Raw genomic sequence first — 23,942 nt, 5'->3', positions numbered from 1 at the left:
TCTTAGTTACCCCAAAGTGTCCCGAACCCGCGTGCCCATGAACCATCCCCAGCACACATGCCCGCAAAGTCCGCGGCACCAGCAGCTGAAAAGATTCACCAGCGCCACACGGCCGTTCCCACTGGCGGTAGAGTAAGCCCCCCCGCAACGCTAGTCGGTGAAACTGCGAGTGGAGAGCTTTTTCTTCGGGTCCCAGGTGGGCGATTGCGGCATAATCCGGTCTCTGGCCCGCGTTAACCCAACTTAATACCCGCTGCAATGCCGGGTCCTTCTCCTGCTCGACCATTAGCTGATCGCAGTCCATCTGTGGCACAGGCGAAACGACCACCGGCGATGGTGTAGGTGCCGCAGTGACACGGCTGCACGCCGGCTCGGACGGCCGATTACCGACGGGGGCTTCGGAAGACTGCGCAGGGAGAATGTTCTGATTCACGGGGGTCGGGGTGTGTTCGATGTCGTGACCACCCACACGCTCTTCAACCCGCTCGCAGTGTCGACAACGCTCCTTGCTGCACGGCCGGCGGGATAACGCATCGGCGTTAGCGTGCAATTTTCCCGCTCGGTGCTGAACGGTAAAATGATAGTCCTGCAACCGTTCGAGCCAACGCGCTAACTGCCCCTCGGGCTCTTTAAAACTGAGCAGCCACACCAGCGAAGCGTGGTCGGTCCGCAGCAAGAAGGATTGCCCGTATAAATACGGCCTAAAATGCTTAAGGGCCGCGACGACCGCAAGCAGCTCGCGCCGCGTGACGCAGTAATTCTTTTCCGGCCCAGACAACGCGCGGCTGAAGTACGCGACAACACGCTCTTTGCCCCCGGCAACCTGAGACAGGACGGCCCCCAGCCCTACATCGCTCGCGTCCGTGTCGAGAATAAACGTACGAGCTATATCAGGATATTCGAGAACGGGCGACGTAACCAGAGCTTCCCGTAACCGTGTGAACGCACGCGCGTGCTCCCTGTCCCAGCGAAACGGCTGGTTCTTTCTCGTGAGCGCGTGCAGCGGGCTGGCGATCGTAGCAAAATCCCTCACGAACCGGCGATAGTACGACGCTAACCCGAGAAAGGTGCGCAGCTGCGACACATTTGACGGCTCAGGCCAATGCTGTACCGCGGCAATTTTGGCTGGATCGGTGGCAATCCCTTGAGCGCTAATGACGTGTCCCAGAAAGACAGTTTCTTGCCGCAACAACTGGCACTTTTTGGGATTGAGCCGCAAATTCGCCCGCCGGATAGCTAGAAACACCTCCCGTAGGTTAGCTAGCGCGACCGCAAAATCCTTGCCGTGTACCAATAAATCGTCTAAGTAGACGACACAACGGTTGCGAGGGATCTCTGCCAATACTCTCTCCATTAACCGTTCGAACGTAGCGGGAGCGTTGCAGAGGCCGAACGGCATGCGCCGAAATTGCCATAGACCTTGTCCGATCGAAAACGCGGTTTTGGGTCGTGCTTCCGGGGCGAGCTCTACTTGCCAATACCCGCTACGCAGATCCAACGAGCTAAACCACGCCGAGCCCGCAACGCGTTCCAGCGCATCATCTATTCGCGGCAACGGATAAGAATCCTTGCGCGTCACCTCGTTTAACCGCCGGTAGTCCACACAAAACCGCCACGATTCGTCCTTTTTACGCACCAGTACAACGGGCGAAGACCACGGTCCGGATGCTGGCTCTATAACGCCCGAGTCGGCCATCTCACGCAGCTGCTGCTCGGCTATAGCTCGTTTAGCTAACGGGAGGCGTCTCGGATGTAACCGAACAGGAGCGGCGTTACCCGTATCGATATGGTGCTGCACCAAATCGGTATGCGTGCACTCGCGCTCATCCACTGCGAAAATATCGGCGAACTCGTGCAAAAGGGACTTCACGGCGTCGGTCTGCGTCTGATTTAGCCCTACACTGCTACGCCGCATCAGCTCGGCCATTATTCTCGCTCGGACAGCTACCGGATGTTTACATGGCGCGTCCACCGGAAGTTCCGCCCCGCTGGTGCGTGCTACTAACTCGTCCGGCCGCGCTTTGGGCACTAGCAACCTAGCTAAACCGAAACTACCACGCAGAGTCCCGTCTGCGAGATTCAGTACCGCACCCCACCTTTCCAAAATGTCTAATCCCAAGATACAATCATCCTCGATATCCGCCACAAAGAATGGGTGAAAAAGAATGATTGCACCTACTTGTATTCGCACTGTGCGACAGGCCCGTATCCTCAAATAACTTCCCGACACGGTGCGAATGTTCACGGCCGGGTCCGGCAGCACACGACCGCGCTCTCCGCGCTTCAACAATCCCCCGCGCAGCAGCAAAACTGTAGAGCCGGTGTCCACGAGCGCCCGCAGCGAAACGTTGTCCAGGCCGCAGTCCACGTAGACCCCCGCGCGATTTCCGACACGTCCCGACCGGAAGTTAAATCCGGCAGTTGGGGGAACAAAGATGGCTGTGGGAGGCGGTTTCCCCTCGGCGCCCCCCGAAGCTAGTTTAACGGCTGCTGGGGTACGCTGTCCTCCGGCCGGAGCACGTTGCAGCGGTATCCTTGGCCTCGGCGTTGTCGCGGAAACTCGCCGGCCGGGTCGAGGCCTAGCCGCGACGGGTAGCCCTGTCCCCGGCTAGGTTCACCTCCCCAGCGGCCGCGAGCCACCGAAGATCGCTCGGCTCTCTCGCCGTGGTGTTCTCCCAAGATGGGCTCGGCGCGCTCAGCCTCGCGCAGCGCCTCGGACAGCGACGCCGGTGCCGCTAACCGGAGGTGCTCGCGAAGGCGGTACGGCCGGATTCCCCGAAGAAACGCGCGACGAGCTAGCTCTTCCTGCTGGCCGTGTCCGAAATCCGGGTAGCCCTGGCGCGCGAGAGATCGCAGGTCCATGGCGAACGCCCCTAGTGGCTCAGAGGCGCTCCGCACGCGGGTTGCCAGCTCCTCGCCCGCGGCCTCGTTACGGTCTCCTGCGCCGAAACGGAAACAGAGCGACTGCTGCAGCTTTAACCAGTCGTCCCGCTCATCAGCCCGGAGATCTTGCAACGCCCGCAGCGCGTCACCCTCCAACGAGAGGGCCACCCGGACGGCTGTTTCTGCCGGGGACCAGCCCGCGAATTTGGCGGCTAGCTCTACCTGCGCGATGAACGCGTGGGGATCGCCGGCGCCGTTGTAGGCCGGCAGGCGCAGCTGTAGGTCCGGACGGGGCACGGAGCTGTAGCTTGCTCCGGTGTCGGCGCCACGTCACTGGAGGACTCCTCCCCGAGGTCCAATACCGGAACCTGGAACGCGCCGCTCCGCTCCGGTCGCCGCTCTTTGCCTGCACTAGCCCCATCAGGGAGGGTTTTCTTCCTCCGCAGCTGCTCCGCTACTCGGCGGCCCATTTGGATCCTCCGGATTTCCTCCGGGGTGCGCTCCAACTCGCGACTCTCCATAATCCCACTTCTGACACCAAATGTGGCGTTTTTATCGCCTGAAAGGATGGTGGAGAGACGAGCGAGCTTATCTTGCTGCCCAATGCAAATGGCTGGGAGTATTTTATTTAAGCACACAATCTCACAACTCAAACACATGAGACGGCTTAAGACAAGAACACCCTATCACACATACCCTGGCTAAAGCCACTAAACCAAACACCTTTCCCCAACACGGTGAACACATAAACAGTCCCTCCCGCAGAGCATGATGGTTATTACCCGAACCCCGCCCACGCCACAATATTTTATTTTGTGTTTGTAAGTGTGTGTGTACAATGTGCATGTACTGTTTCTTATAACACACGTGTGTGCGCACATATAAAGCAAAAGCAAGTATCATTTATCAGTAGCAAGTTAACAATCCATTTTCTCCCTCTCTGTATTAGCCCGTCGTTAGTCGTTATGTGTGTGAGCACGCGTAATTTGTCACCGTGCTCCTTCCCACACACACCAACACACACTCTCTCTCTCTCTCGCCTTTACTCTCTTACCCCCCTCCTCTCTGCTTTTCAGACACATACAGAGACGCACACTCTCTACCCACCACAGAAACGCTGCTCTGTCACGATTCTTTTCAGGTGCAGGTTCATTTGTTGTTGTTTTTTTTTTTTTACTTTACAGCTGTGATTCCATTAGTATGCACTCACACGAATGTCATTAGCGATGTTCCTTGCTAATTTTCCGGTAAAACAGTCTTTTCATTAACACGCACACACACAGGGGAATACAGTGTATGTATTCACTTTAGTGTCTGCGCGCATACACTAAAACGCTTGTCTGTCGGTATTTATTTTTCATTTTTTTAAAGATAAAGTGCAGGTTAATTTGTTTTATTTTTACTTAATATTTTATTAATTTTCATGTATTTATTTTTTTGGGCTGTAGAACGAATAATTTGAGTTTCCATTAATACTTGAAGAAAAAAAAATTATGAAAAAATTACATTTGGTTTACAAGTGTTCCGGAACGAATTATCCTCGCAATACAAGGTTCCACTGTAAGGCTAATTGACGTTCCAGCCTGCCCGTAGTTTGTAAAGGCACATTTGTGTGCACTGTATGTGTGTGCCCTGAGATGGTTTGGCATCATTTCCCAGCTGGACCCCACCTCGTGCCCTAAGTCACCTGAGATAGGCTCCAGACTTGCCTTGACCCCATATACTGTAGAGTCTCAGGGTTTTTAATGCTAATAAAATGTCAGTTCTTTTCTGTTATTATATCGCCAAACAAAATGTTATTTATCCTTTACATACCTATAGAAACTTTTAGTCTTATCGTTATTCTAATGTTTCTCAGTAAATCATATCCTTAACGTGTGTTGTTTTCTAGTCTCTCCTTGTTGTCTAATAGTGTTCAGTTATTGCCCACATGTAACACCCTAACACAAGGAAATCACAAGGATTTTTTCTCTGTTTAAATATCCGTTTATTTCCACACTGGATGTGTACAACATGTCTATTAGATTTATTTTTATTAGCTCACAAAAAGGAGTAAAAATGTTGAAGAATGCAGTAGATGTCTGATGCTAAAAAAACAGGAAACTTAATTTTTTTGAAGCATTAACAGTTTCTTCTTCACAAGATGGTTCAGCATTGATGATTATTTTATTTATTTTTATCTTTCATTACAGCTTAAATTTCTTAGTACTGCATTTGGAAAAAAAAAATTATTACAAGCAAAAAGAAACTAAACAAAAAACTCTTACATTTCTGTCAGCCATGGAAGGTTATGTGGCAGTGAATGTGCCTCATGGCTACAGTGCAACTAAGGCTGATATAAAGCAATGAAGCAGATATACTGTACACCACTGACACCTGATTATTTCACGACTTGTGCCTAGATGTCTTGTTTTTCCTTTTTTAGGCAAGTCATGAAGACTTGTCTAGAAATCTTGATATGATTTAAAGGGAACTTAATGTACAAAATTATGTTTTTAGACACTTGAATGGGTCTCCAGTATACAGATATTTGCAAAAATTGGAAAAAACTTTTTTTTCCCATTTTTTGGTCTGCAGTACTAGAAAGAGGTTAGAGCAGCTGCCCGCCAAAACCCCTATTTAAATCTATTTACAGACACACTTTCAGCAGGAACATACCTGATAATGTTATGTTACCATAAACAACACTTTGTCTGCTTGGTAATTGTTGATAGGTTCCAAATTGTCTCTGAACCATTCATGGTTTTTGTTAAAGGATAAATCAAGTTATGAAACTAACTAGCCTCTAACATAAGGCTGTATCCCAACTTCCTCCCTAAGCCCTGATCAAGGGAACTATTTGTTGTGTGGAACAATGGATTGTACACCCATACTAGCTCTCCTTTATCGCTATTTGGGATTCAACAACGGACCCTGGAAGTTCCCTTTCAAAAGCTACACTCGATGCTGCGCGAAAGCGCTATGGGAAACGACCGGTTGTGAAGCACGTGTGTGTCAAACACGCCAAATATTTTGGCATGTACAGTATAACCTCAGGCAGGTGACGTCAACCGATGAGGTGCACCTGGAGGTTATAAATAGGCATGAACCGGAAACACCCTCAGATTATTTTTTCTTCAGGATCCATGTTGTGTGTGTGCGTGTGTGCAAGCATTTTTTAACAGAAAGCGAAAATAGAAAGTGTCTTACTACTCACCAGAAAGATGGCCGAGTTAGACACGAGTCCGTCCCTCCGTGTAGAAAAATATCTCGCTGAGGGCGATCTTCGCGTTTTCTGTTTGAGTGTTTGGGGGAGGAGCAAACTATCCTCGGGCTTTAGGGAGCAGGTAAGTATTGAGATTTTCTCCCTATTAAAGTCCCGCAGGCTCGGGTTCGCCGTTTTAAAGCGAAACCGCGACCCGCAGCGCATTTCTGGCGTGCAATCTGGCCGAGGTGCGCGAGACAGGATTTTCCTTTTCTCTCGCTCTCTCGCCGGATCACTTTCTCTCTCGCTTCCGCGGAGATGGAAACTATCACTCCAAAGCGCTCTTTTAGTGATGAGCCAGTGTGTTAGTTGGTGTTAGAGGTGGTAACGCGCGGTCCAACGCGTACACCACAATTCGCGGTAAAAATAAATAAATTAAATAAATCCCCCAAACGCTCAAGGCCTCAATGATGGCCCCTCCCCTCCTGGCGACCTCCATGAGTTAACTCTTTCATGGAATAAGTCATATTTATCCTGTGTTTTTGTGCTATTGACATTTGATTTGTTCCAATGTCATGGATGAAAGCGCGGTCCTTTATGATGATGTCCCAGATCAGAGAGACGCTCACGGGCTATCTCTCTCCTGGGAGCTCATCCTCTCGGGAAAAATCCACACTCCCCACCAAGCGTGTAAACTAACATCTTCGTTGGTGGGAGAAGATTTTTCAGGCAGCGGGTCAGCCTGGCGCAGCCCTGCACACAATGGTTTTGCAGGCATACCAGACTGACCTACTGAGAGCTGCACCTTTTAGAGAGGCCGCAGCGGGGAACCTACTGCCAGCTATGTCTCTTTGGGTACGAAGCAATGAAGAGGACCAGCATCCTTAGGAGGCCGTGGTTCAATCTCCGCCACCACTGGTGTTTCGGAGAGCAGCGGTCTCCAGTGAATCATTAGGTGTTCGGTCCCTCCCTTCTATGTTCAAGATGCCGAACACGTAACACACCCATCTAGCCGAGGTGTCAAAGTTCGTGCATATTTGGCGTGTTTGACACACACGTGCTTTACAACCGGTCACGAGGAATCGTTTCCTATAGCGCTTTCGCGCAGCATCTCGTTCCCGCTTTTTCAGGGAACAGGGTTACAGCAAAGTAACCCGAGACATTTTTTCTGTTGTTTTTTTTTCTTTCATTTTTGTATTGGCCAGAGCTTAAATAAGCCAACTAGATCCCACCCACCCCCCCGCAAAATTAGCTGATATCTGGTGACACATGCACCGACTTGATGCTCATTTACATAGACTGAAATGGCATGCTCAAAAGAAAAGTCTAACAGTAGGAGTTATGAACAAAAGGCATTATCTAATGAGTGTTTCAGCTAGGACATTAGTTGGGGGACTTATACACAGTTTATATTATTTAGGTTTAAATAAATTTTGTTTACGTTAGATTGCTGGATTTTTGTTATGATTTAATACAATAATAGGCTTGGGTTATAATAAAGTGTAACAAAAGATCTAGGTTATAATGCATTGATGGACTTTGGTCATAATGTAATGTACTTATAGATTTAAGTTATGACGTACTGATGGATTTTGTTTGTAATTTAATAGTAAATAAAATTTGTTATAATGTGATGCATTTTGCTGATGATGTAATTTACTAAAAGATTTTTGTTAAGATATAATGTTTTGCTCAAGTTTGGATATGATGTATTAATACACTTTGGTTATAATGTATGGAGGAATTTTATATTGTACCAGTGGATTTTGTGCATGATGTGCAGGTGGTTTTAGCTAATGATGTACTGATGGATATTATTAGTTATGATGTAAATATTTATAGTGTTATGTGGCTCAGTGGTAGATGTTTCACCTGCCATGCGAAAGGCCTGGGTTTGATTCCCAGCCAGTGCCCAAACCACCCAGCCACTGGATGCAGTGCCGGCCTCAAGCCCGGATAAAATGGGAGGGTTGCGTCAGGAAGGGCATCCAGTGTAAAACCTGCGCCAAGTTGTTGTGCGGACTGGAAATTTCGTTATGGTGACCCCTAGCAGCCGAAAGACCAACAACAATATGTATTTCTGAAAGTTATGATGTATTGATTCACTTTAGTTACTAAGTAATGTAGTAATGGATTCTGGGTGATTTCTGATAGGCTTTGGTTATGGTATACTGATCAATTTTCTGTATTATGGTATGTACTGATAGATTTTGGTTTTGAGTTACTGTTGGATTTAGGAAACAATGTACTGAATTGATGGATTTTGATTACTGTATAATAGATTCAAGGTTTTTAGTTATAACAATTTGATTTGTTTTACTGTATTCATAACTTCAAAAAAGATTTAGTATCCTAAATACAAAATAAAGTTGATAGTGTTGTATGACTACAGGAAAATGTGCACACAAACAGGCATGCATACATACACACATACACGCACATGCACGCACAAGCATGCATGTTTAATGAGGTCCCATCGCACAGTTGCCATGGAGATGGTGACAAAACTGTCAAGTTTGGAACTCTTACAGATTTCGTATGTGGAGGTTTCTGTTTCTGAAACGTCAAAAACACACTTTCAAGAGAGATCACCTTTTTCGACTGCACCTGTTTTTATATCTGGGTCACGAATAAGCAAGCCTGAGAGATGTTTTCAATAACCACCCACATTTGGAATTTCAGGATGCACTGTGCTTTCTATGCTTTAGAATTTTGGGAAACATTTGCTGGTTTGTTCCCCACATTCATAAAAATACTAACATGCATTACATTGCAACTAACAGATTGTTTACACAGTATGATTTCCCATCTGACTTTGCTGTAACAAACCACAATGGCACATCCGTAAAAGAATTCTTTGATCATGAGCTGAGATTGGTGGTCTTAGGACATGTTCTCCAGGTGATTCATTGTATCCAAAAACAGATCATGACAAATGATTGACATTCGACTAAAATCTCAGTGTTAAGTCTGCTGACACCTGTCCCAAAGCCACTAATATAAAACCAGGATATGATTACACCAAATTCATAGGAGGACAACTATGGAAGTGACAATGGTCGAATCTAAGTAAAATGAACACAGCACAGCAAAATACTCATAGTACCTTAAAAATTTTCAGTACATTATATGTAAACTTTTTTTTGGAATTACCCCGAGGAGGTTGTACTGATCGATGACATGTAATGAACAAACTATCTGACATGGAGAATCTTATTGCACATTCTGGCATATTTTAAGGATCATCACTCTGAAAAAAACATTGTAATTGTAAAAGTATAACACAGCTTTAGTATACTTACTATTTTGCAACAGATAGTTATGACCAAGTAATCTGATTGGATGAGAGGCATTGCATGAGCGGTGATACAGACCATAACATTTGTAAACTTGGATGTTTAATTATATGTATCACTCTGTATCACAGATGTACCAGCAATTGTTAATTACACTAACTGTTGATTTCCGAATTGGTGAAAGTAGGTCCATATGGTCTGCAGTACTAGAAGGAAGTTAGAGCAGCTGCCTGCCAAAACCCACAATTAAATCTAGTCACAGACACACTTTCAGTAGGAACTACTTGTTGTGTGGAACAATGGATTGTACACCCTACATAGCGCACTTGCTCTCAGTTATCGCTATTTGGGATTCAACAACAGAACCTGGAACTCATTGGATATTTAGGTTATTGGATAAAAATTAGAAACTACTTTCACCCCTTTGATATCTACTTTACTACTGCTCCAACGCCCTGCTGATATTCAGTGTAACAGAACCACTCTTACAGTATGTGATTTTTAAATAAAAATATTAATAATTGTAAGCAGCACAATGCATTAAAACCATACAGACACAGGTCAAACGATTAGATTGCTTGTTGCTTAACTGCAGAAGCGTGTTGCAAAAACATTGCTTGATCTGCTTCCAATATTCAACAAATAAATGATGCTGTTCTTTGCTGACTGGAGAGAAACCCTGGGTGGTAATATGCTGTTGTACCCTATCCTACTCAAGGTTCCACATGTATGCATTCTTAGCATGCATGCATTGCTTCTTCTTAACATGGTTGTAAAAAGAAAGATAGATAGTTTTATCCATCTATTCATCCATCCATCTATTCATCCATCCATCTATCCATCCATCCATCCAACAGCCTCTGTAGTCCAACCAGGGACTGTGGTGGCCAAGGGCGACCATTGTATTTATTCCCAGGACCAGGAGATGCAAGGCGATAGTACTAGCCACTAAGCACTAATAATATGCAAAATAAAATCAGATTAGGATGAATAGAATAATGCAGTGGACAAAATAGTGCAAATAAATATAATTGTAAACAGTCTTTGATGAGGAATGCATCAGTGCTGCAACACAAATCTTTAAGCGGAAAAGGTTTCCATATACAGAAATGCCTTTCCATACAGTTAAAAAAAATAATAAAAATTATACTAGAAATGAACAGGTTTCTAAAATATATCAAAGACCAGAGTCTTATTCATTCATTAACTGCTTATCCTAATCAGGGTCACAGGAGGCCTGAAGCCTATTCCAAGGGACCCAGGACACGAGGCAGGGTACACCCTGGTGGAGTGCAAATCCTACCCTACAAAATCAAGCCAATTTCAAGACAACAATTATTTCAATTTAAATTTATTTGTATAGCGCTTTTAACAATTGGCATTGTCCCAAAGCAGCTTTACACAATCATAGAATTATTTAAGTTTGTATAGAATTTGAATGTGTATGAATAAAAAAGGTCAGATAGTCCCTGGTGAGCAAGCCGAGGGCGACCGTGGCAAGGAAAAACTCCCTGAGATGGTAGTAGGAAAAAACCTTGAGAGGAACCAGACTCAACAGGGAACCCATCCTCATTTGGGTGAAACAGAGAGCAGGAATTGATCTGCATTCATACTGTGTGTTGGCCTAATCTGTATGTCTTTGGACTGTGGAAGAAACCTGGAGGACACCAACAATGCATGGAGAAAAAAATGCAGAACTCAAACCCTTGACCCTGGAGGTACAAGGCCAAAGTGCTAACCACTACGCCACCTTCATGCCATCTTTACATTCACTATATCCAGCTGTTTGTGTAAATGCACAAATGACCAGGTGTTCAAGTGTGAGGGTAATAATTGTATAATATACAAGTCATTATACATAAAAATTTTAACCTATACATTTCATTAACGTGTACAGTATGTACAACAAGAGCATTGCAGAAACAGTGTACCATCAGGTTGTTTATGTTGTCTAGTAGAAGCCAGTGTTGATTTGGCAAACATGTTCCTGTGTGTACAATTGGTATAAAAAGTGTTTGTAATTTTGATGCAGTTTGTATCAGGTAGAAAACTGACTTTCTTTCCAAGCAGAATAAATCCTGCAGGTAGCTGCAGCTGCACCGACAGAGATTTACTCTCAGAGAGTTTTTAACACCAGTGTGTGATTTGAGTGTGGTTACAGTAATCTGTTCAAATAAGCACAGCTCTCCAGGGCCGCTGGTCTCAGAAATGTGTGTGTGAGTAGGCTGGGGTAGTTCAAGAGAGGACAGCGACTTGCCTAACAGAGATGCCAGAGAGAAAACTCACCTTTTTTTCTCAGCTTTGTAGCTGAGAAATTATGTTTAAACATCTAAAAGTGTGTATTTAGCACTTAATGTGCAAAGTTTAGCAAAAAGAGTTGCAGTTAAGTTTTAAAAAAATGGGGATGAAATGCTGTTTAGTTTTTAAAAAAAATGGTAGAATTATTTGATGTGTCCGAAACACCCTGATACACTAGTCTGACACGTTTCTCTGTCGGAAGAGAGATACACACATCTCACACACATACACATATACACACAGTACGTTTGACGCTGCCTGATGATTGTTCTCTGTTTGTTGTCTGCAAAAGACAAAGTTTTTAGTTTGGCCAAATGGCAGGTGTCATGATCTGTAGAGTGCCTTTGTTACATCAAACAACATACACCATTTTTACATGTCCTGGTTAAATCGGGGTGAAAAAGTGAAAGTTGTATAGATATCTGTCTGGAGACAAGCCAGGAATGAGATGTAAGAGACAGGGACATGGGAAAGTTCACACAATGTCCTAAAACTTAAAAAATAAATAATTATTTTTTATTGTCAATTGGTTAAAAAAAGAAAGCAACTTAATAATTATGCATTATAATCACCCTCTTCCACTAACCACAAGTATAGAATAGGATGGAGCTGCCTGAAGACAGTTACTGTATAACTTTTATGTGTGTTATAAACAGAGGTGGGTAGTAACAAGTTACATTTACTCCGTTACATTTACTGGAGTAACTTTTTGGGGAAAAAAAGTACTTCTGTGAGTAGTTTTACTGCACCATGCTTTTTACTTTTACTTAATTAGATTTGTGAAGAAGAAACACTAATCTTATTTCGCTACATTCGGCTCATATATTTACAAACCATTTATTTTACACATGCACCCAGTAGATCTACTATATGTATGTTTCACCAATTAGATGCAGCAAAAATAATCACATGACTTCATTTGACCAATCAGTTGCAATAACAGTAACCACATCTTCAGTCACTGTGTGATCGTGCGGTTGGTGTACAATCTTGCGGTACGTATAGAATGTCGTTTTTTTTTTATGTCTGTGTGATAATATGTTAACTTTAATTGTACATATAATGTTACTTTACCAGTATATAAATATAGAACTATATTTCAGTACAGAACTAATCGCCAACACACATATACAATGCATATTTCATATTTTATATATATATATATATATATATATATATATATATATATATATATATATATATATATATATACACACCAAATACTTTTTTACTTTTACTTGAGTGATATTTATTTGAAGTACAGCTTGTACTTGAGTACAATTTTTGGCTACTCTACCCACCTCTGGTTATGGACTGTATGTCATTCACTAGTTAGAGAAAAAGGGATCCTTATAGGCTACCTGATGATGCGCTAATATCTGATATTAAGGTTAGGTTTAAGGTTAGGTAAGGCTGTAGCTCATGCCTTAAATTGTAATTAAGATCTCATACTAAGACTTATTTCACAATGGCAAGCATCAAATTGCTGATGATGCAACTTTTGTTTTTAGCCCTTATAGCCTATTAATTTTCTGACACGTCACCTCACTTTACTATAGTGATATAAATTCTAGTATATTGCAATATACGTTTGTTTCATAAGGGTACACTGGGTAATTTTTTAACCCAGGTCTCCCTTTATAATTACTACATCTCTTCAGTAACCATTGCACTACAAAATTATTTTTTTACACTATGTGGGCAGAAGTATTTTGCCAAACCTGTTTATTATTGAATTCAGGCCTTTCAATCAGGCTCCTTATTCAAAGTGAAGTGCAATCTTAATGATTCAGCATACCAAGAAATCCTGGACAATGTTTGCTTTTAACTTCTTAGCAAGAGTTTGTGGAAGGCTCTTTTCTATTCCAACATGACTGTACCCCAGTGCAAAAAGCAAGGACTGTAAAGATACGATTTGATAAGTTTGGGATGGAAGAACATGACTGACCTGCACATAGAACCCTGACCTCATCCCTATCGAGCACACTTGGAATGAACTGGAACGGAGATTGTGAGCCAGGCCTCCTCATCCAACATCAGTGTGTTTCCTCATAATTTCTCTACAAATTAAATAAATACAAATTCCCAAAAAGAAACTCCAAAATCATGTGGGCAGCCTTTCAAGAAAAGTGGAAGCTGTTAAAGCTGCAAAAGGGGGACCAAATACATATTAAAGTATATGTATTTAAAGATAATGTAATTGCATCCAAATAATTTCGTCCATATAGTGTAGTCATTAATAAGCGGATGATTGCATGTAATTATTATTTAATTCAGGTGATTTAATTAATTATTGTTGGACAGATCCTGATTGTTGCACTGTCCTTAAAAATGCTTATGTGCCTGGTATACAGGGAAGACAGCATTGCCTTTGCTATTAGAGCAAATAACAGCTCAGGCTTGTTCTTTCTTACAATGCAAAACATGGTCTAATTCCTCTTCAAGGGTTGTTGAACAAATTCATTATAGATTTTTATTATGACTCCACCAAATCAGCCAAAGTATAGGGGTTTAGATACTAGTTACAGTTCCCAAGCATGCACACACAATTATGAACCACCCTGATATTTCTTGTTGGAAATTTCCTGAGAATCAAGGGGCTACTTGTTAATTTTTAGACTAGTTAGTTTAGATTTTCTTGCAGTAGCCTGCATAGGTGGGGATCCTGGCAAGTATAGCGTTATAGTAGGCACATGGCAGTTCTCACGACAGTGTTAAGGTCTCATCTGAACTCTGTCTCTACTGTCTCTGTGACACAAAAAAGCCAGTCTATACTTTTCCTCAAGATTCAGCACAAACACCACCTTTTGGATACTATAAAATGAAACAGGATGATACAGAAAAAAAATTACAGAAACAGAAATAAATTAATGAATAAATAAAAATAGTGTGACTTTCAACATGTTAAAATGGATTTTCTAGCTTTTAATTTTTTTGGCAAATTACTTCCTGTAAAAAAGACAAGGTTGTTTACAGCAAAATGTTACATTTGAAAATTGCTATAATTGCTATAAAAATTGTACTGTCGCCTTGCACCTCCAGGATCCGGGTTTGATTCCCGGCCAGGCTTGATTCCCATTTCTGTGTGCATGGAGTTTACATGTTCGTCCTGTGCTTGGTGGGTTTCCTCTGGGTACTCCAGTTTCCTCCCACAGTCCATAGGCATGCAGATTAGGCTAATTGGCATTCACGAATGTGTGTGTGTGTGTGTGTGTGTGTGTGTGTGTGTGTGTGTGTGTCTGCGATGGACTGGCATCCTGTCCAGGGTGTGTCCCGCATTGTGCAGTCTCCTAAACACAGGATAAAGAGGTATAGTAAGTAAACATCCATGTTTTAAGCCAATCACAACACTTTAACCAAAAGCTGTTTTATTGTGAGGAGCCAATCAGGTTGCTTCTTTCTGTCACATGCTCAGTGAAGTAAAGATACAAAAGTATGTGGGATGCTGTACTGTAAGCACTGCGGTGAGCAGAGAAATAATGTTACAAAACTTGAAATCGCAAGTGATTTTAGACAAGAGTTGCAAATGGTATGTGTGTGTGTGTGTGTGTGTGTGTGTGTGTGTGCACGGTGGAAATCTTTTTCTTATATGATGTATACCTGCAATATGAAACAGAGCTGTCATTGTGTACTGAAGTAAAATCTATGTAATTAAAAACCATTTTGCATTCAACAAAACTCAACACTTTTCTCCTTGATATAAAGGATCTACCTACAACACAGAATTGGTTTAAAGTATATAATTAGGCCATTTTCTTGAATTAGTTTCTGTACCACATCAAAAAACATTAGTTAAACCACTACACAAAAGCTTACACAGAATGATACACCAAAAAATATCCAGTAAAAAAATTGGTTAAATCACTCTTCACAAATGAATGGGAGCAGAAAAGCAACTCAAACAACTCAAAATGTGAGAAACATCTTGGGTTACTTAGCTGTAACCCTGTTCCCTGAAAAAGCGGGAACGAGATGCTACGTGAAAAACGCTATGGGAAACGTCTCTTTGTTGCTCTTTTTTGTCTGAAAGAACGTCCAGTCACGCCCGCAATGCGGCATTGGAGTGCAGCATCTCGCTCCCACTTTTTCAGGGAACAGGGTTACAGCAAAGTAACCCGAGACGTTGCTTTTCAAAAGCTACACTCAATGCTGCGTGAAAAAGCTATGGGAACAAAAATACCAATGCCGCCGCACTGCAATTGTCTGGACCCCCAGGGTTGTGTAGTGTGCCCACAGTCCTCCAAGGGTCTCAGACATAATTCTGGGATGCTAGCATTGCATGGACATCCAACTATAAAATCTGACAAATGTGTGCGAAGAGGACCAACCTCTCCCATTACACACTTGCTGCAAGGGGACGCCTCTTACCAGAGCAATTAATTAAGTTTGTATGGAATTTGAATGTATATGAATCAAAATGGTTAGATAGTCCCTGGTGAGCAAGCCGAGGGCGACAGTGGCAAGGAAAAACTCTCTGTGATGGTAGTAGGAATAAACCTTGAAAGGAACCAGACTCCACAGGGAACCCATACTCATTTGGGTGAAACATAGAGCAGGAATTGATCTTTATTCATACTGTGTTAGTTGGCAGGCAGTTCAGCATAACAGTTAATATTTATTGATGTTAATATGGAGTCCAGTTAGTTATTGAAAACTCAGGTAGACTTGTATAAAGTTCCAGTCCTGAACTATCAAACAGTCAAGTCCTCAGAGAAACAGCCGAGGCCAGAATCGTCTTCTAGGTAGAGAGAACTATCCCCAGACATGAGACGCATCCCAAAGGGAAACACGGGGCATCCATGTGACGAGATCTTCAACCAGAAGCGGGGCACCAGGATGAGTTAGACAGGTCCGGAGGGCAGAGGGAGTCTGGATCACTGGCAGCTCAGGAACGACATGTGTAGCTTAACAGAGAGAGGGAAGGAGAGAGAGGGGGAGAGAGGAAAGAAAAAGAGCAGTAGAGAGAGCAGAAGAGAAGAGATAACAGTTGGGTCTGGTCACAGTCATATAATGTATAATGTAAATGTATATTTACTGTAGAGTGCAAGCAGAGACTCCGGCAGGACTAACTATGACAGCATAACTAAAAGGAAGAGCCAGAAGGAAACACAGACATGAGGGCTCCCTAAGATGTAAAGCAACCAATCACCTCACCGTCAACAAACCTGAGTGATCAATGAGAGTGGGGAGGACAGCATCTAAACATACCAGTTCACCATAATACTCTACGACCATGAGTCATAGCCATGAGCCAAATCTATTTATAAAACACTTGATTAAATAATTAGGTTTTTAGCCTGGACTTAAACACTGAGATTGTGTCTGAGTCCCGAACACTTGGAATTGGAAGACTATTACATAATTTTGGGGCTTTGTAAGAAAAAGCTCTGCCCCCAGCTGTAGTTTTCATAATATGCGGTACTGATAAGCAGCCTGCATCCTTTGATCGAAGTAGGCGTGGCGGATCGTAAGACACTAGCAGTTCACTTAGACACTGCGGTGCGAGACTATTTAATGCTTTATATGTCAAAAGTAGTATTATAAAATCAATGCGAAATTTCACAGGGAGTCAATGAAGTAAAGATAAGTTAGGTGTAATGTGCTCGTATCTTCTGGTTCTAGTGAGGACTCTCGCTACTGCATTCTGGACTAGCTGAAGCTTGTTTATGCACCTAGTTAAACAACCAGACAGTAAGGCATTACAATAGTCCAACCTAGAGGTGATAAAAGCATGAACTAGTTTTTCTGCATCATTTAGCGACAATATATTTCTTATGTTGGCAACATTTCTGAGGTGAAAGAATGCTATCCTGGTACAGTAATATTATCTACATGAGCTTCAAATGAAAGGCTGGAATCTATAATCACACCGAGGTCTTTTACTGTTGCACTTGATGGAACAGAAAGACCATCTAAAGTTACAGAGTGATTTAGAATCTTACTTCTAGCTGTATGCGGTCTATGACGAGAACTTCTGTCTTATCTGGATTAAGCAGAAGGAAGTTAATTAGCATCCAATTGCTTATGCTTACGAATTATGTTGCCCCAGAGGGAGCATGTAAAAGGAAAAAAGCAGTGGGCCTAAAACTGAACCCTGTGGAACACCAAACTCCACTAGAGAACATTTAGAATAATCACCATTTAAGTTTACATACTGATACCAATCGGTCAAATAGGATCTGAGCCAGAAGTGGGTTGTACCCTTAATTCCTACTACATTTTCTTATCTGTGAAGAAGAATACTATGATCAATGGTGTCAAAAGCTGCACTGAGGTCGAGTAATACAAGCATGGTTACACAACCTTGATCAGAGGCCAATAGGAGGTCATTTACTACTTTACCGAGTGCTGTCTTTGTGCTGTGACCTGACTGATACAGTTCATGTATGCCATTTCTATGTAGATATGAGCATAGCTGCATTGCTCCTATTTTTTTCAGAATCTTGGAGATAAAGGGGAGGTTTGATATTGGCCTGTAATTGGACAGCTGACAGGGATCAAGGTCAGGTTTCTTTATAATCGGTTTAATAAATGCTAATTCAAAAGATTTTGGAACATACCCAATGCTGAGTAAAGAATGTATTATTCTTAACAGGGGTTCTGTTATTGCTGGTATCTGTTTAAGAAAATATGTCGGTACAGGATCTAATGGTACAGGTTGATGAATTTGCAGAAGGGATGAGTGAAATTAGTTCATTCTCTTCAAGGGGAGTAAAGTATCCTAAGTTACGATTTAACATGGCTAGTTTAACATCTGCATAACTTACATTGATCGTATGATCGTTATTCAAGGGAGCGAGTTTCTTATCTCTAATAATTTTTCTTTTAACTGGAGCTACATTATCTAAGGTATAACGGAAGGTCGACTCTAAATATTCAGTCGCCTGATCGAGTTCTGTGGGGTCAGACGGTGATCTAATCAAAGTTGGTAGCTCTGGAAGATTACTGATAAAACTCTGTGTGGTAGTTGATGTGAATGTACGTTTAGTTTGGTAGCGCAGCGCTGTGCGTACTTTATTACTATAACACTTGAATTGAGACAAGACAGTGATCTGATACTGTATAACTTCAGACAATGGACTTAATCCAAAGAATATTATTAAATCTAAAGTGTGACCTGCTTTATGAGTGGGTCCTACTACACACTGATTCACTCCTACTCAGTCCAGTATGGACATAAATGCTTTACGCACAGGGTCTCCTGGATTCTCAAAATGAATATTAAAATCTCCAGCAATTAACACCTTGTCTACAGAAACGACTAGGTTTGAGAGGAAATCTGCAAATTCACTAAGAAATTTAGAGTACGGCCCTGGAGGTCTGTAAATGATGATTAGTGGGATCGGCTGAGGTGACTTAGTATTTGTAGCTACACTTTTTATGTTACTATAGGAACGTCTCGGGTAACTTTGCTGTAACCCTGTTCCCTGAAAAGGCGGGAACGAGAAGCTGCGTGAAAACCTTGGGAATATCTTTTCATTGTTGCCGGTTGTGAAGCATGTGTGTACCAAACATGGCAAATTTTGGTTTATATAACCTCGGTCAGGTGACGTCATCTGATTAGATGCACCTGCAGGTTATAAATAGGAGTGAGCCAGCAACATTCCTCAGATTGATTGTCTGAACGGACGTCGGGTCACGTGGGCAGTGCGGCATTGGGACGCAGCATCTCGTTCCCGCCTTTTCAGGGAACTGGGTTACAGCAAAGTAACCCGAGACGTTCCTATAGTAACATAAAAAGTGCGCACAAGGCTGAGAGGTCTCAGAACTATGTCTGGGAAGCTGACTCGAGGACTCGTGAGCCCAGAGTGACAGGGACATCCAGACTATAAAATCTAATAAATGTGTGCGGAGAGGACCAGCCCACCACGTCACACACTTGTTGCAGGGGAATACCTCTTGCTAGTGCAATAGATGAAGCAATCCCCCTGGTTGAATGAGCCCTGATTCCTAGAGGCAAAGTGAGCCCACGTGCCTCATAGGAAAGAGCAATAGCATCTCTCACCCAATGTGACAAGGTCTGCGTAGTGGCGGCCGCCCCCGTGGTTGCGACCTCCATAGCATATACAGTAAAGCGCTGCTCTGATGTACGCCACTGGCTGGTGCGGTGAACATAAATCCGAAGAGCACGTACTGGACACAATAGGTGAAGTTTCTCCTGCTACAAAGCTGTAAAAGCAGAGGACAGAAGGCTTCAAGAACAACACGGTGCATGTTTGAAAATGGAACTTTCGGAAGATAGTTCGGATGAGGATGCAGAATGGCCTTGACTAGCCCAGGGGCAAAGTCCAGGCAGGGTGGGGAGACTGACAAGGCACGCAGATTCCCAATCCTCTTGAGAGAGGTAATGGCCATAAGAAAAAACATCTTAAGAGTCAGAAGCCTGTCAGACTCTAGCGGTCCGAAAGGAGTGTCAATTAGACCTTCGAGCACGATAGATAAATCCCATAATGGGGTCGTGGCTCTAGTGGGTGGCCTCAACTGTTTAGCTCCACAAATAAAGCGGGCAACTAAAGTGTGTTTTCCCACAGTAACACCCTCGATTGAAACATGGCAGGCTGAGATAGCGGCCACGTACGTCCTGAGGGTACTAGGGCACAAGCCCGAGGACAACTTATCTTGCAGGAACTTCAGCACTGAAACATTTCGGCAGTGGACTGAGTCTACCTGCTTCGTCACGCACCAACTTTCGAAAACATTCCATTTGCGGGCATAAGCTTTCCTAGTGAAGGGAGCTCTAGCGGCTAGAATAGTGTCAATAACGCTGGCTGGGAGACCAGCTTTGTGCCCAGAGCTCTAGCGGCTAGAATAGTGTCAATAACGCTGGCTGGGAGACCAGCTCTGTGCCCAGAGCAGAACCTGATGTGCTAGCTTGTTCAAGCGGCGCGAGTGCAGTCCGCCCTGGTGATTTATATAGGAGACTACCGATGAATTGTCCACCCGCACTAGAACATGGTAGCCTCTCAGCTGCTGGAGGAAGTGCTGTAGGGCCAAAAATACAGCCATCATTTCAAGGCAATTGATGTGCCATGCGAAAGGGAACTTCAAATGAATTAAATTTGTGTCTGTGTTTTTGTATAATAGTCAAATTATCATTGTGAATAACTGCGACGCCTCCTCTTCTACCAGTTAACCGAGGCTGGTGTATGTAGCTGTATCCAGGAGGACTAGCTTCATTCAGGGCTACATACTCGTCCTGTTTAATCCAAGTTTCTGTTAAACAGAGTATATCAAATTCCTGATCTGTGATAATTTCATTAACTATAACTGCTTTAGATGCGAGAGATCTAATATTTAACATTCCTATCTTTAGATCAGAGGTGCCGTACCCTGTGCTGTCCTAGAGCCCTAAGATTACCTGCTATGTCCGGTGCTCTGGCTCCCGGGATACACCTAACCACTGCCGCTGGCGCCCCTAAAGACCTAGCTAATTTCACATGTCTCAGTATAGAGTCTCCTATAACCAGAGCTTTTTCAGGTTTTTCGGGTGCATCACTGAGGAGAGCAAACCTGTTGGACACGTGAAACGCAGAAGAGGTGTGCTCCGGTGGGCTAGCCTCAGCGTTAGCTCTAATGCCGGAGTTTGGGGCTGTTTATCTCCGCCTGCGGCACCCAGACTGTCCTCTATAGGAATAACGCTGCTTTGACACTCTCTAACCCTCTTTAAAGTCTGGATGCGCTCCTCTAACGCTGATATCTTCTCCGTCAGAGTGCTCACTAACACACACCTATCACAAGTAAAATTACCACTAACGACGGAGGAAGAATGTCTAAATATCCTGCAATCTACACACTGAACAAGCTGAATATTATCCATTATATCGCACCTGAGTCGGAGTTTAGTTGTTTGGAGCTAAATTCCGTTTGTTGTTGTTAAAAGAAGAAACTCGCACATTCTTCAAAAAGCGAAAAAAGACAAAGCCAAATAATATGAACATGTAAAAACTAGTTGCTATTAATATTATTTAATAATATTATTAATTACTAGAGATGAAGTCTTCCACGCGCCTTATGGGCTGGGGCAATAGCATCTCTCACCCAATGTGACAGCATTTGTCCAGTGGCGGCTGCCCTTCTGCTGCAGCCCCCATAACATATAAAAACCTGCTCTGATTTATGTCACTGGCTAGCGCGGTGGATGTACTGTAAATGTGAAGAGCACAAACTGGAGACAGTTAGTAAAGTCTTTCCTGCTCTGGAGCTGTAAAAGGCAGAGGACAGAGGCTTCCAGAAGAACTGAATGCAAAGTCAGGAATGAAACCTTCGGAAGATGGTTGGGGTATGGATGCGGAATAGCTTTGACCAGCCCAGGGGCAAAGACATGAAATAGCGGCTACGTACATTCTGAGAATACTAAGGCATGAGCCCGAGGTCAATTTTCTTGTAGCCCTAAAACAATTTGACAGTGGACTGGGTCTACATCTTTTACTATGCACCGGTTTTCAACACATTCCATTTGATGGCATAAGTTCTTCTAGAGGACTGACTACTTCGGTGAGGGGTTACCCCGTGTGGCACAGCTTGCCTCGGCAGCAAGTCTGCTCCCATATTCATATGCCCTGGAATTCATATGTCCTGAGGGACAGGAACTTGTCCTGTGCCCTAAAGCAGAATCTGGTGCGCTAGCTTTTCCCGGCGGCGCGAGCACAGTCTGCCCAGGTGATTATTTACGAGACTACCGTAGTATTGTCCATCCGCACTAGGACATGGTAGCCTCTTAACTGCTGGAGGGAGTATTTAAGGGCCAGAAATAAAGTCATCATTTCGAGTCCATTGATGTGCCACGCAAGAAGATGACCTCTCCAGATCCCTTGGGCTGGACGGCCATCTAAGACCGCACCCCAGCCCGTGAGGGAAGCATTACCAGCTTGCGATGAGAACACGGACCTAGAGAGGGACCCAAAGTCAAAGACCAGGGTCTGAACCACATAGAAAGGGTACGAAGCTCTCGGCGCATAACCCTCATTGCCTCTGGGGATTAGCCCTTGAATGAAATCCCCTGGCTCTTAGCCACAACTGAAGCGATCTCATGTGCAGGTCCAAGGGTATCACTGTGGATACAGCTGCCATGAGACCTAACATTCTCTGGCCTAGCTTAATCTCCTTTAGGATATTGAGAATGGATACAACACGCGCAGGAGACAGCTGTGGAATCATAGAGCCAGGGCTTCATCCATACTGTACATTTTGAATATGTGCGGGGTGACATGGCTAGGCCAAATGGAAGGACCCGATCCTGGTTTGAGAAACAATCATTTTGGCTGTCAAAATTTTGATATTCAGCCCACAAAAATGTAAAATTTAGCGCAACCCCCTGTGTCTCTTGGAAACCAAGAAATACTGACTGTAATAGCCTGATTCTCTGTCTGCCAGGGGAGCATGTTCTATGGCCCCTTTTCCCAGCAAAGTCTGTAATCTCTACAGTGATTTGTACCTAAAGAGACATACCTGGCAGTAGGTTCCCCACTGCCAGCTTCTTAAAAAGGGGCACAAGTTTTGACACTTCAAACCACGGCCTCCTGAGGGTGGCAGGAAGAAGTTTATATTCCTTATTAGGATTTTTACGTGCCACTCCCTGGGGGGAGACACCCCCATGGTCCTGTACACATAAGCCTCAGGACTCCTTTTTAGAGGAGATGATGCTCCTCAGGTCCGGCCCTCTTTGAGACGTACTGCGAAGCATCGCGAGTCCCGCCCCATTCTCTACGAGGGGGTGCTGGGCTCACCACACTCTCCTTTTGATGTGGGCATCAAGAAGGAAAGCTCGATCCCTGTCCTTGATGCCTGTGAGGTTAAGCCACGGCTGTCTCTCCGTGGCGACCATGGCAGCAATAAAATGGTTAATAGCACGGGCCATCTGCTTGGTGGCATGGAGAAATGAATCTGTGGCTCGGCGTAGCTTCGCAAACGCGTGTCGTCGATAGACCAACCTGACCCGCTGCCTGAAAAAACTTTTCGCACCAATGAAGATGTTGGTCTACACAGCTTGGTGGGGAGTGTGGACTTTTTCAGGGAGGATGAGCTCCCAGGAGAGAAATAGTCCGCAAGCGTCTTTTCAATCTGGGGCATCATCATATTAAACCGTGCTTTTCGCATTAACTACATTCGAACTAATCAATGTCAATAGCACAAAAACACAGGATGAATAAGGCTTATTCCATGAATGAGTTAACTCATCATGGAGGTTGCCAAAGAAGGGGAGTGGCCATCGTTAAGGCCCCTCCTCCGGCCACTTGACAGAAATCTGTTGTCTCACTTTGAGCGTTTGGGGGATTTTTATT

The sequence above is a fragment of the Clarias gariepinus genome, chromosome 26 (assembly GCF_024256425.1).
Source record: "Clarias gariepinus isolate MV-2021 ecotype Netherlands chromosome 26, CGAR_prim_01v2, whole genome shotgun sequence".
NCBI lineage: Eukaryota > Metazoa > Chordata > Actinopteri > Siluriformes > Clariidae > Clarias > Clarias gariepinus.
The sequence above is the reverse complement of the archived record's forward strand: the minus strand, read 5'-3'. Positions refer to the sequence as shown.